Genomic DNA, 12,841 nt, shown 5'->3' on the forward strand with positions numbered 1-12,841 from the left:
AGCGCAAACGTAGCTCAAAAGGAATCTGACATCCCACACCACCACTACCACCATTCCCATAAAGCTTGTAGCAGGCGCCAGGAACTCCCAGGCGGTCTGGTCCAGGGCAATGTTCTCACTGGAGGCACGCTCATTTCAGAGTGCCCATGGGTCCTCACTGGTTTCCAAGCTGCCTTTCGAGGTATAGAGTGTGTGCTCTCCTGCTCATTTGGGAACCACTTGAATACACCTAGGCAGTGCACAAACTCATCAAAGCCTGTGGTTAGGGTGCTAGATGGCCTATGAATGTAGGCCTTATTAAGTATTAAGGGCAGTTGACTTCCTAGAGTGTTGTCCTTAATGTGAATGTCTTATTTGACCTACTGAGCCGCCATGCAAAATGTTAACTCTCTTGTAATTCAATTCTCTCACACTGCATTCCATTGGCTTATTTACCAATTCACTACATACAAGGGAGACATACATTCTCCCATCTCCACCTGAGGCCAACCTGGTATTATTTACGGTGGGAGAGATCTTTCTGATAAACCTTCCCTTTGTGTCCCCCAAGTGTGTCCAGTCAGGCAGTTCCTGGCTAGGACACCTCCATCAGCCGACTGCGCTTTATCAGAACCGCCTCCGATGATCAGCAGGAGGGAATCCAATATGAATGTACGCCCAAGAGCTCTTGAGCACACCTCATGGCCATCACGCATCCACAACAAGACAACGTAATGCCACCACCACTCGAGTAATGGCCACCCAAGAAGGGCAGCATTATTCCTTTCTGTCGATTCCAGTTTCTTCTGGTCAAAACACCGAATGGAACTTATACACTCATCCCAACAATCACTGAACTAAACCCATTAATAGCACTCGCACCTCGAGTGGTAATTTCTTCTGAGGATGATCCATTGAAAACTCACGTTTACAGTGCTTAGAATCAAGAAAAGACCTAATATGAAGCCACCTCCCCCCAAAATTGAGCCTACCTAGGTACGAGCTAGCTACATATGACAAATGCTTGAAACGAGCAGCTGTGAATCGGACCAAAGGCGACTCAGGCTCAAGGGCCACCTATAGAAACTTCCACATTCACAGGTTATGTCTTCAATCCAACTGCGCTCCAGTAAACATTGGTTATGATGATATGATAGGTTATTTATACCGCGGTGCTTAATACCCAGAGGTTTCTAAGCGCGGACCCGGGGATTGAACCTGTGTTGCTCCGTGTCGTCTTACTTCCAAGGCGAGCACGTTGCCGCTGAGCTATCCTCCCGAGATTTCTTGCGGCATGCAGTCTTTATAATGAAAATGTTATGAAGAATGAACATTTATCAACGTTTTATAATGAAATATTTTATGAAGACTGCACTTAGGGGTGGGGTAAAAGGTTAAATCTTATGGGGGAATGGTTGGGTGGGATTTTAGATTTGGGAAACGGGGGTTTGAGGGCAGGGCCCCCAATATATATTGTTCATTATAAAAGTTTTGTTTTAAGGGCATTCTTGATAAAATGTTTCACTATAAAGACATGCAACTTTGGTTGCATGCATTCAATGCCAGCTTGATCCACCATACATCAAAAGTCATTCCAAGAAACCACTTCATTAAGTCAGCGAACTTCTTCACAGACAAAATCACATCATCATAAGACATCACATCATGGAATCATGTTTATTCACAAACATTCAATCTATGAGTCCTCAAAGTCGTGCAAAGCCAATTCATTTATAGAAACAGTGCAAAACAACCGACACGTGTTTCGACCATCAGGTCATCCTCAGTGCAGACTGACAGCATAAGGTGCAAAAATAGCAAAACAGAACAAAAACACACAAGGCAGAGGTCTGTACAACAAAACATCAAATATACACAAGCACACCCTAGTATGAAGCACCACACTGAAACATGGTTGTGTTGCATTGTTGTACATAAGAGAATTTCCTTTGCAAAGGGGACTATGGTCCAACGTGAGGGACGTGGCAGCTGCTGCGTTGCTTATGCTTGCATTAAAGCAGCGGCGTCGCTAGAGGGTGGTTGGGAGCTATAGCCCCTGGTCCTTTGGTTATAGACCCGGATATAAGCTTGGTGGCTACAACCAAAAGGTTACAGAGTCCTGAGTCGCGACATTAGTGTAGCCCCAGATCCTTTTCAGACCTAGTTACCCCCCTGCATTAAAGCTTGCATGCACAAAGGATGCTCTTTTAACCAATGGTTGGGAGGAAGGAGGTTGCAATTCACCGCCTTCATCGGAAGGGAAGAAAGCACCATGATCTGATTAAGATATGTTTTTTTAATTTTACAGCGGCGTGTTTCCATGGGCAGGTCAGGTCTGGTTAACACGGTGATGCCGTGCAGTAGTCGTTTGAGATGTAATAGTCTTAGATATGGTGGCGGCTGTACATGGTGAGAATTCGCTGCACTTTGTCTGATATTATTTTAGACTTATATTTGCTTTATTTTTGCGTATTAGTCAGAGTTAAAATGCACGAGGTTACCCCAAATGTCATAAACTAGAAAAGCTGGTCACTATCATTAATGCTCACACATGACTGGTTTCTTGGTGTATAGCCAGGGACGTAATTTCATCAAAATGCCTGGGGGTAAGGAAGTGACATGACATGACCCTTGACCTTTGATGACATCACGGGAAGTGATGTAATTTGAGTCCACCCTGAAATGTCATCACGGGAAGCGATGCAGCATGACCGCTTACCCCTTGACAAAACAGGAAGTGGCATCACATAGCATTGTTTCTAAGTACACCATGAAAAATATGCTACAATATCACTGTAACGTGATATACATTTCATACAAGAATGGATCACCATTTTTATTGGCAGAAAAAAACATGCTATAACTGTAACTTGCGGAAAGCAAAATACATAGTCCGACACGGATGCTTATTCTACTCTAAATGCTTTTTGGAGGATTTTGTCTGCATTGTGAATTCGAGGTGTTTAAGAACAGACTAAATCAGTGACTCAGCCCCTGAAGTGTGCCTGAAATAAATCTTTAGTGAGTCTAGCAATTATTGCATCAAATTCCAGAAAGACAAATTATTTGCAATTCCTATTCTTTCTTATTTAGGGTCACTGCTCAAAGTGTTACACTTGTGGAACCCCCTGTTTTTTTTAAGAAGCCTGAACAAGAATTACAGCTACTCTAGAAACAAAGAGTCACATTGGCATTGGGTCCAGCCCGGAGCTTCAATTAGTAAAAAGAAATAAAAACGTTATACATATTTTTTTGTTTAGGGGTACCAAGGAATACCATAGGGGTAGCAAGGGAGACATCAGGGGTCGCAAGAGCGATCCCTGGTGACCCCTACATGACATATCTGTTTATAGCCCCGTGTTTCAAATTATTTGTTACAAAGTGGATTACTACTGATAATCTCCTCTGAATCCCTTTTCACCCTTTCTCCAAAGCTTTTATATACAAGAAACACGTGAATCTTGAACTATTTGGTCCTAGGTCTTCAAAACTTACTTCCTTAGACCCTTAAAGGTCACGGTCTTTCGAAGTAGTGACTCGGTCCATCCTACATAGGACAGCCTGAGCAACCCTCGCCCCCCCCATGCATCTATACAATAGATCAATATGCCAATTCTTGCATGCCTTCCTTTCACGTGTTGACAGATCTCAAGCCCCCTTCCATTTCTCTTTTCCTGATTTCTCTTCCTATCCTTTCTCTCCTGTCTTCCTTCCCTTATTTCCATTTCAGGAGGACAGCTCAGGGGCAACGCGCTCGCCTTGGAAGCAAGACCACACGGAGCAACACAGGTGCGATCCCTGGGTCTGCGTTTAGAAACCTCTGGATATTAAGCTCGTTATGAATAACCCATCATATCACACCATGTGCTTCCAGCAGACTGAGGGATAGTGATCCCGGGGCAGGAACGCCATATGCCCAATTACTCGCATGAGGATAGACGCTCATCAGGGGTGATCTCCCGCATTACAAAAGATCAATTATTAATTCATAGGAGGCAGAAAAGGGCTCAGCACTATACGAACAGCAAAAGGCGGAGCACGAGATTGCCCCGCCATGTACCAGTCTTGAGAAATAAAACCATCGTGGGGGCACCAACTCCCTACAAACTGTGCAACCTAGCCCCAGGCCTGCGCTTCAGGAAAATGTGTGCACAATGAATTCAACTCTCCTGCCCATGAAACAAGAAATGCTCCATCTGGAAGGATTACTTTCACTGCATCTTTAACATGACAATCACCATCCAATGTAATGCTGCAATGTGAGAACCTAAGCATTTATAAAATGCTTTCTGTTCCTACATAGACGCCCTTACATTTGACATTACACCTAACACGTGCACTTTTTAAATTCAATCCCTGGTCAACTAAGTTTACAATTTATAATGGTTACCAAATGAACACAAACTTCTCTTTCAATAATACAGAATAAAGCAGCGTAGAATTCACATTCGAGTTTTGTCTAATTACTTCACTCACTATTGGCCTAACATCTGTACTCAAGCATAACAACTCCCACCCCTGTGTTGTTAGTAGCACTATATGCTAACACTGTATAGGCCCCTGGAGCGGTCATTATGGATTGAGACTACTTATGGGAAAATGTATAAGACTACAGCCTCCGTGTAATGTCTCTTGGAATGAGACTTGGCGATTATAAAGACTGAGCCGGAAAGGATGGGCTAGTGGTAAGAAGGGTTGCATGGCCATCATTCATAGGCAACTTTCACATTATTTAAAGGCTCCATTCCATTTCCTGGATGCTCCCTGGCTGAGACACAGCGGAATGAAAGTGGGCACACAAATGAGACTCGGTGTGTGCTGCCACTTGTCACTTTCTTACCCAGCAAGTGGCACCAGCGCACACTGACGTCGTGACTCCAGTTCCCAAGACTCTAGCACCGTCTCTCGTCTGACTTTCTACCTCTCTCGATGCGCCCTTGCGCCTGTCATCCTCTCACCCATGCTCACTCTTCCCCTCACATTCCTTCTTCTCACTCTCTCACCCCAGCGTTGTCTCTCCCCTCCCTCCCCCCCACACGTCTACGTGTCACACTGCCGGTCATATCTAACACAAGCAGCCCCCAGGGGTGGAAAGAAAGGATTTGTATGATGCCAACATGAAATGTGAGAGAAGCTGAAAGGAGGCATTGGTGACAGGAAAAGCAGGTCCTTCATCCCTACCTCCCTCCCTCCTATCTCCCTCCCTCCTTCCCTCCCTTCATCCCTCCCTCCCTTCCTTCCTTCCGCCCCTCCCTCCCTCCCTTCTCCCCTCCCTCCCTCCCTTCCTTCCTTCCTTCCTTCCTTCCTTCCTTCCTTCCTTCCTTCCTTCCTTCCTTCCTTCCTTCCTTCCTTCCTTCCTTCCCTCCTTCCTTCCTTCTGCCCCTCCCTTCCTTCCTTCCTTCCTTCTTTCCTTCCTTCCTTCCTTCCTTCCTTCCTTCCTTCCTTCCTTCCTTCCTTCCTTCCTTCCTTCCTTCCTTCCTTCCTTCCTTCCTTCCTTCCTTCCGTACTTCCCCCACCCTTCTTTCCTCCCTCCCTCCCTCCCTCCCTCCTTCCCTCCCTTCCTACCTTCCTCCCTCCCTCCCTCCCTCCCTCCCTCCCTTCCTCCCTCCCTCCCTCCCTTCCTTCCTTCCTTCCTCCCTCCCTCCCTTCCGTCCTTCCTCCCTCCCTCCCTCCTTCCCTCCCTTCCTACCTTCCTCCCTCCCTCCCTCCCTACCTCCCTTCCTCCCTCCCTCCCTCCCTCCCTCCCTCCCTCCCTCCCTCCCTCCCTTCCTTCCTTCCTTCCTTCCTTCCTTCCTTCCTTCCTTCCTTCCTTCCTTCCTTCCTTCCTTCCTTCCTTCCTTCCTTCCTTCCTTCCTTCCTTCCTTCCTTCCTTCCTTTCTTCCTTCCTCCCTCCCTCTCTCCATCCTGTGTCACTGAAGGGACTCCTGCTTTGAGTTCATTCACATAATAACCATTAACACTGCATGCTCAGCCAAGCGGCCTCTACTTCCTAACCATGGGGCCGCAGGGCTCTCTCTTCCCCACTGCCCCCAACACAAAAGCCCTCATTTTTAACCTCAACCATGACTTTTCGTTCAAGAAACACGTGGCTAAACACGGATGTCAAGATCTTGGCCAAGCTCCTTGCCAATAGTCTAGCTAAACATCTCCCCTCCCTGGTGCACGGTGATCAGGTCGGCTTCATCCCTGGCAGGCAAAACGCAGATAATGTGAGAAAGACCCTGGATCTCATGCATGAAGCTTCAGAACATGACTCAGAGGCTTATCTGCTCTCGTTGGACCGGGTCGAATGGCCTATGGGTAAGGTCCTCCAAAAGATGGGCCTGGGAGACAGGTTTTGCGGGTGGATTGCAACATTGTATAACGGCCCATCGGCAAGGGTATCAGAAATGGCGCTGATTCGACTTCCCTACACCTCTCCAGAGGCACCCGACAGGGGTGTCCTATATTTCCCCTCCTATACGCCTTGGCAATGGAGCCCCTGGCCATTGCCATCAGACTACACCATAAAATCACTGGATTGCATTGTGGTGACTATGACTTCAAACTATCGCTCTTTGTCGACAACATCCTGGCCTACTTGACCAACCTCCTTGACTCCCTCCCAAACCTTTTTGCTTTAATTCATACCTTTGGAATTTTTTCCGGACTCAAGATTAACCTATTTAAGTCATGCATAATGCCTATGGGAGATAGGGACCATGAAATTAGGGTGAAAAAAGAAATGAAGGGAATGAGAATTGAACGTAAGGCCACCCCATACTTGGTGGTATCCATCCCTAGAGACCTGGGAGCTTTTTTTGAATTGAACTTCTCCCTGGCCAAGATAAGTAGGGATCTCTTACGGTGGGCCCCTCTAATGCTCTTGTGGTTTGGCCGCATGGTCACGGTTAAAATGAATATTTTGTCACGTCTCCTTTACCTTTTCTCGGCCTTCCCCATTGTCATTCCAGAAGCCTTTTTTACGACACTGCAGGCCGGGATCCAGCGCTTCATCTGGGGTGGTAAAAAGCCAATAATTAAACACTGGACCTTGACTTTACTGAAATCCTTTGGAGGTTTTGGTCTTCCAGATTTTAGGCTATACCACAAGGCAGCCCAGCTCAGAGTAATGTTGGCACACATGAGAGACGACATGGGCACTTATTGGACCTATATCGAGGACAACCACGTCCATCCCAATAAAGTCTGAGACCCTGTGGGCCCCTATTAAGCCCCTGCACGCCCGCCTCAAGACACACCCGACCATGGCAGTGCTATAGGATTCCTGGAAAGAAAAGACAGGAGAAATAGAACTCTGTCCTCTTGGCCCTCCCCTTTGCCCCCACTGTGGCCCCCCTTCAACCTAGGTACTAAGGGCTTCCAGGCCACCCACTCTTGGTCTGATATGGGCCTGGAGAGAGCAGCTCAACTGCTCCACTAGAATGCCTTCATTCAATATGACCAACTGGCTGACGCTATGGGGGACAACCAGCTCACAGTGTTTGAATATTTGCGCCTTAAAGGGATCTTTACTCACCCCCAGGTGGAGTGCTGACTTGGCCCGTCCCCTCAAACCTTTTGAGAAAATGATGGTGGAATCTATTGCAAGGATGGGCTCTCTCTCTAAGATCTATGGAGTTGTAGTCACAGCAAATCTAGAGGGCAGACAAACCTTCAGATGCTTTTGGGGGCAAAGGATGGGGATGGTTCTCGGGGAGGCAACATGCAGAGCGGTTTTCAGAACTCTCTTCTCGGGGTCCCTATACACCGCAGCTATGGAGCACAATTTTACGATGTTACACACCTGGCATCTCCCCCATGCTAGGCTCTCTACGATGTTTGGGGGGGCGTCCCCTTTCTGCCCTAGGGAATGTGCACAACGTGGAACCTGGTATCACATGTGGTGGGAGTGTTTGTCAGTCCAGACCTACCGGTCCAAACTTTTGAGTTGGATTAAGGAGATTGTGGGCACTGCGCTCTCCCTGCACCCTCTGGAGCTCCTCCTGGGCACACCAACCCCGGACTTTGAGGAGAGCGCCTTTTCCGAAGGTGGTGGAGGCAATGTTGAGAGCTGGGATACTGGCCCTCGCCGAAAAGTGGATACACTCTTCTACCCCATCCGAATCAGAGTGGCTCGTGAAGTTATAGACCATCTTTACACATGAAAAACTGTCAGCAATTACCAATAACAAAATGAACTCCTTCCTGTTGGACTGGTCCGTGGTTCTCTTGGGTGAGGAATGTACTGCACCGAGGCTCTAATACTCAGCCGCTGAAAAAGTCCCTGTGGTTTTTTAACAGCTGGCATCCCACAATCACCTTGGCGGTGATCGCCGACCCCATCATGTCAGTTGTAAGTGATTATTATTTTTTTTCTCATTTTTCTCATTGTTGCATGTACCCACTTTTTGGTTGGGCTTGGTAGTGGCATAAGCTGGGAGTAGGGGAGCGGGGTGTGGTGGGGTTGGGACAAGAAAGGTCAGCATTTTACTTTGTGTTCCCAATGGTTGATAGCAGGGATTGCCTCATGATCTTTGTATGTGTTAAATGCCTAATAAAAACAAAGTGGAAAAAAAAGAAACACGTGGCTGAGGACTCCAGACAACCTGGTACCAGCTGTCTCTGCTCCGCAGAGTCAATCCCTTTATCCTGGCATTAGACTTCAGAGCCATCGTCCAAGCCTGGCTTGCCTCTCACTTGGATGGATGTAATGTCCTGCTGGCAGGCCTCCCTGTCTCCACTCTGCCCCTGATGGACTTCCAACTCGTCCGGGCACACATCATCCTCATCTCGGGAGAGAAGACGTGCCCACATCATGCCCATCCTCCAAGAACTCGACTGGCTTACCCGCCAGGCCAGCTTTATCTTCAAGACTGCCCACACCACTTACAGTGCCAGGGCGAACAATGGTATATCCGGCCTGGCAGGAAAGATCATTCTCCGAGAAGAACGACTCAGCACAAGGCGCCAAGATGAGAAACTAAGCACTGTGAAAAATGGAAAACAAGAAAACAAGCCTTCTCCAGCAACACTGCCAGGATTTAGGACCAGAAAACACCATCTGATCAGATGTCTCCCCTCTATCTTTTACTTTAGGAAAGAGATGGATCGCCATGAAACACCTGACCGATCACTGACTACTGTGAAAGGCCCGGTAGCCTTATCCCCCTCCCCAACCACTTCTTTCTTCTGTTGTTCCATTGCACCTGTCTTACCTTAGAGGGGTCTGCTACTCGAGATAGGATTACACAATGCAGACCCAGTGGCATACCACAGAATGTGTCCCCCCAGCCCTGCGAGCCATGCCAAAGGGGCCCCCCGCAAACTTGGCAACAAAGCAAGGGGAAGCAACACACACCTGAGCGGCCTGGACCACCACGGATCAGGCTGCTAGAGGGGCATGTTGTGCAGTACAATATGTGAAAGCTTTAAACAGTACCACCAAACTCTGTGCATGGCAGTAATATTGAACAGAGTAATTACTCTGTTCAATATTACTGCCATGCACAGAGTTTGGTGGTACTGGTTAAAGCTTTCACATATTGTACTGCACAACATGCCCCTCTAGCAGCCTGATCCGTGGTGAAAGAAAACATGTTCATGTTGGCTCTGACAGTATATGCCAGGATCTCCGTGTACGAACATTCTCTTGTTGACTGTGTCCTTAATGTCAGTAAAAATCTCATTCCACGGGAAGAAAACATGTTATTGCTGGCTGCACACATGCTTGCACAGCTACCACAACACAATATAAGAATGCTCTTAATGTTGACTTTGTCCTCAACACCAGTAACACATGCAATGCTACAGTAAGGAAACATTTCCTTGTTTAGCTGCAAAAATGCCTACACCCACCATGCAAGAACAAACATCATGGTGGCCTTGCCCCTTATGTAAGTACAACATTCTATGCAACAGGTGATCTCCAGTCCGCCTGCCCCCTTGCCCTATAACCAACCACCCACCCTAAACCCTCCCCCATGTAATAACATTCATCAAGTTAGCTTTGCAAAAGAAAGCCAGTAGAACATGTAAACAAAAGTACATATTCCAATGCCCATTACCCGGGTGCCAACCTTGCATGCACACATTCATGCCCATTGACTCACCAGCCACTCACCCAGTGGCGGCTGGTGAATTTTACAATTGAAGGGGTGTAAACATTTTCCACAAATATGCCACAGCGACCCAGCATAGCAGGGAGCACGAATCCACCAGGAAAAAAAACTATGAATAATGAGTTCAAATGGGGCATTATACAGCACAATCTGTGAAAAACTGGGTAAAAAGCCAGACAGTTTGGCATTTGTTTTGTAGGGTAATTCCATTCCAAAATCTGATACATGCAAGTCACCAAGAGTGCACAGGAGCATTATTGCTTTAACTAATTGAATGCTTTGCCATTAAAAATGCAACACCACAATAAGAAAACAAGTCAAAACTGGCTGCACAATGAAGGCCGGTTTAGTACCTAATAACACTTATTAAGGTTTGCTTTAATATTGATGGTACTCAGTAAAAAATGCCATGACACAGTCAGACATAGCTAGACCTAAACCAGGGCTGTTGCTAGGTATGGCAAATATCTAGGGCTATGCTAATGTCAGGACTGTCAGGATTCAGGGCAAGCTATCCTTTTGGTTGTAGCCCCTGAGCTTCAATCTGTGGCTACAACCAAAAGACCCAGGGCTAACGCACCCCCATCCCTCCCCTAGTGATACCTCTGTCAAAACGCACAAGTATAGCCACACAAAACACATATTTACTTTATCATAGATGCCCTGAAAAATATGCCATACCATTGTAAGAAAAACCTAGAATCTCTGTACCCAAATGCCTGTCTAGCCAGGTAATAATACTTACCATGCGTGCTTCATCAGAGATGCCTAGTAAAAGAATTCCAAGCCAGAGTGATAAATGGCTAGACTGGCTGCATTCAAATATCAATCTAGCCATGTAATAACACTTATTATGCTTAAACAATAAACAGAAGCACACAAACATTCAGACAAAATTCACTCAAAACCATTCACTCACTCATTTACATGTGCACCATTCACCATGCACTCACTCAAAGACAAACACACCCAGCCACCCATACATCATGCACTCACTAATTTACAAACACATGACAAAATACATAGATACGCACTTGTGTGCATGCATACAAACACATATCATGAACATGCAACATTCTTAACGCACACACATGAACAAATCTGTCACTCTGAGGGACTCCTCTCCAGGTAGGCCTGCGACTACTCTGCTCCACACAGACAAGAACCAGAGAGATCTTCCTGGTTCCTGTCACGTGCAGAGCAGTGGAGCCAGGGCTCAAATCGGAAAGGAAATAATTTCTTCTGAAGTCACTTTGACTTCAGAAACAAATTATTTCCATTATGATTTTCAAACAAAAATCTTATAGACAGCAATGATTTCCAATGGAAATAATGGTACTTTCTCTCTGAAGCCTGAGTGACTTCAGAAAAATGATTTTCTTTCTGATGTTTGTCGGGCGCTCCTAGGCCAATGGGGGCCTCTCACACCATGAGGGATGTGGTGGGCCCCCCTATGGCAATTTGTAGACCCATAACATGGAGCTCCACCCTCTGAATCTTTTTGTGGGGCAGCGCGTCTGCATGCATGACTGCGCCTGTGCATAAGCATGGCCGCTGCTTTTGATTTTCACTACGGGGGAAATCCCCCCAAATATGAGCATGCGACCGAGATCCACCCTTTTCCAGGTGGAAACCGTACATTTTAGGGAACATGTTATAGAAGAAATAAGAAAAGAAAAAAAGAAAGGATTTATAGGCTGTTTCAAGACATATTGGGCCTCATTTCGAGGTGGGCAGTAAGGGATACCGGGGGTGTCCAGACATTTGGTCGACTGAAAACTTGTGGAAAGACATTTGGTCGACGCAATTTGGTCGAAAACCAAATGGTCGATTTTTTTTTCCATTATATATTTATTTTTCGGGTTTTCGTTTTAAAAAAAAGGGTTTTTTTAGAAAAAAAAGGGGGTTGGGGGGACCCCCCCAAAAAAAGGGGTGAAAATTAAAAATAAAAAAAATTCGACCATCTGGTTTTTGACCAAATTGGTTCGACCATTTGTCCAGTCGACCAATTTTTTTCGACCAATTGTCTGGTAACCGATACCGGGCACCGGTAAGGAGACCGGTGCCATAATCTCTTACCGCCCTAATACGAGGTCCCTTAGCGGCTCCCTCCTTTAACGCCTGGTCTAACCAGGCGTTGTGGACAGGACCCGTTAAGGGACCAGGGCGCAAATAACGGGCTTGACATACACCAGCCCGTTATTTGCGCCCTCCCCATTCCCATTGAGCCCTATGGGGGCGCAAATGGGAATTGGGAATGGCTTTTTCAATGGGGACTTACCGGTCCCGCAAAAGTCGGACTACACCGGTAAGTCCCCATTGAACCAAACCGGAGTCGGTACCGGTATGGGAGGAAGTCATGGCGCAAATAGCGCCATGACTACCACCATACTCGTAATGACCCCCATTGTCTCAACAACAGTCACCTAACCTGCTGTGCTATCCTGCAGCTTTCTGCTTTTGCGACTATCTTTCAACTTTAAAGAATTAAACATCGCATGTGGATGCCTGGTGCTGCTCAAAGTAACTGCATTGTCAACAGTGCACTTCATGTATAAGTTTACAAGGCGCTCGTGTTTAATCTCCTGTGGCAGTGGCAATGCGTGCACTCCCGTTTGGGAAGCAGAGTTGGCAGATAAAAGGTCTAGCCATCTCTACTGGCAAAGTGTGGTCCCTGCCCCCGTTGCTACAGAAATAAGAGGGACAGTGGGCACTTTGTCCCCCGTACTGGTGCCTATGTGTGTGTGCGTATGTATGCATGT

General features: G+C 46.8%; 1 protein-coding gene across 4 annotated transcripts in view; it reads right to left on the reverse strand.

Moving 5' to 3' along the window:
- LOC138569097 (uncharacterized) overlaps positions 1 to 12,841 on the reverse strand; it is a 123,206-nt gene that overhangs the window by 59,013 nt on the left and 51,352 nt on the right. The gene's annotated exons all lie outside the window — the stretch shown is intronic.

The sequence above is a fragment of the Ambystoma mexicanum genome, chromosome 2q (assembly GCF_040938575.1).
Source record: "Ambystoma mexicanum isolate Mex_15411 chromosome 2q, UKY_AmexF1_1, whole genome shotgun sequence".
Taxonomy (NCBI): Eukaryota; Metazoa; Chordata; class Amphibia; order Caudata; family Ambystomatidae; genus Ambystoma; species Ambystoma mexicanum.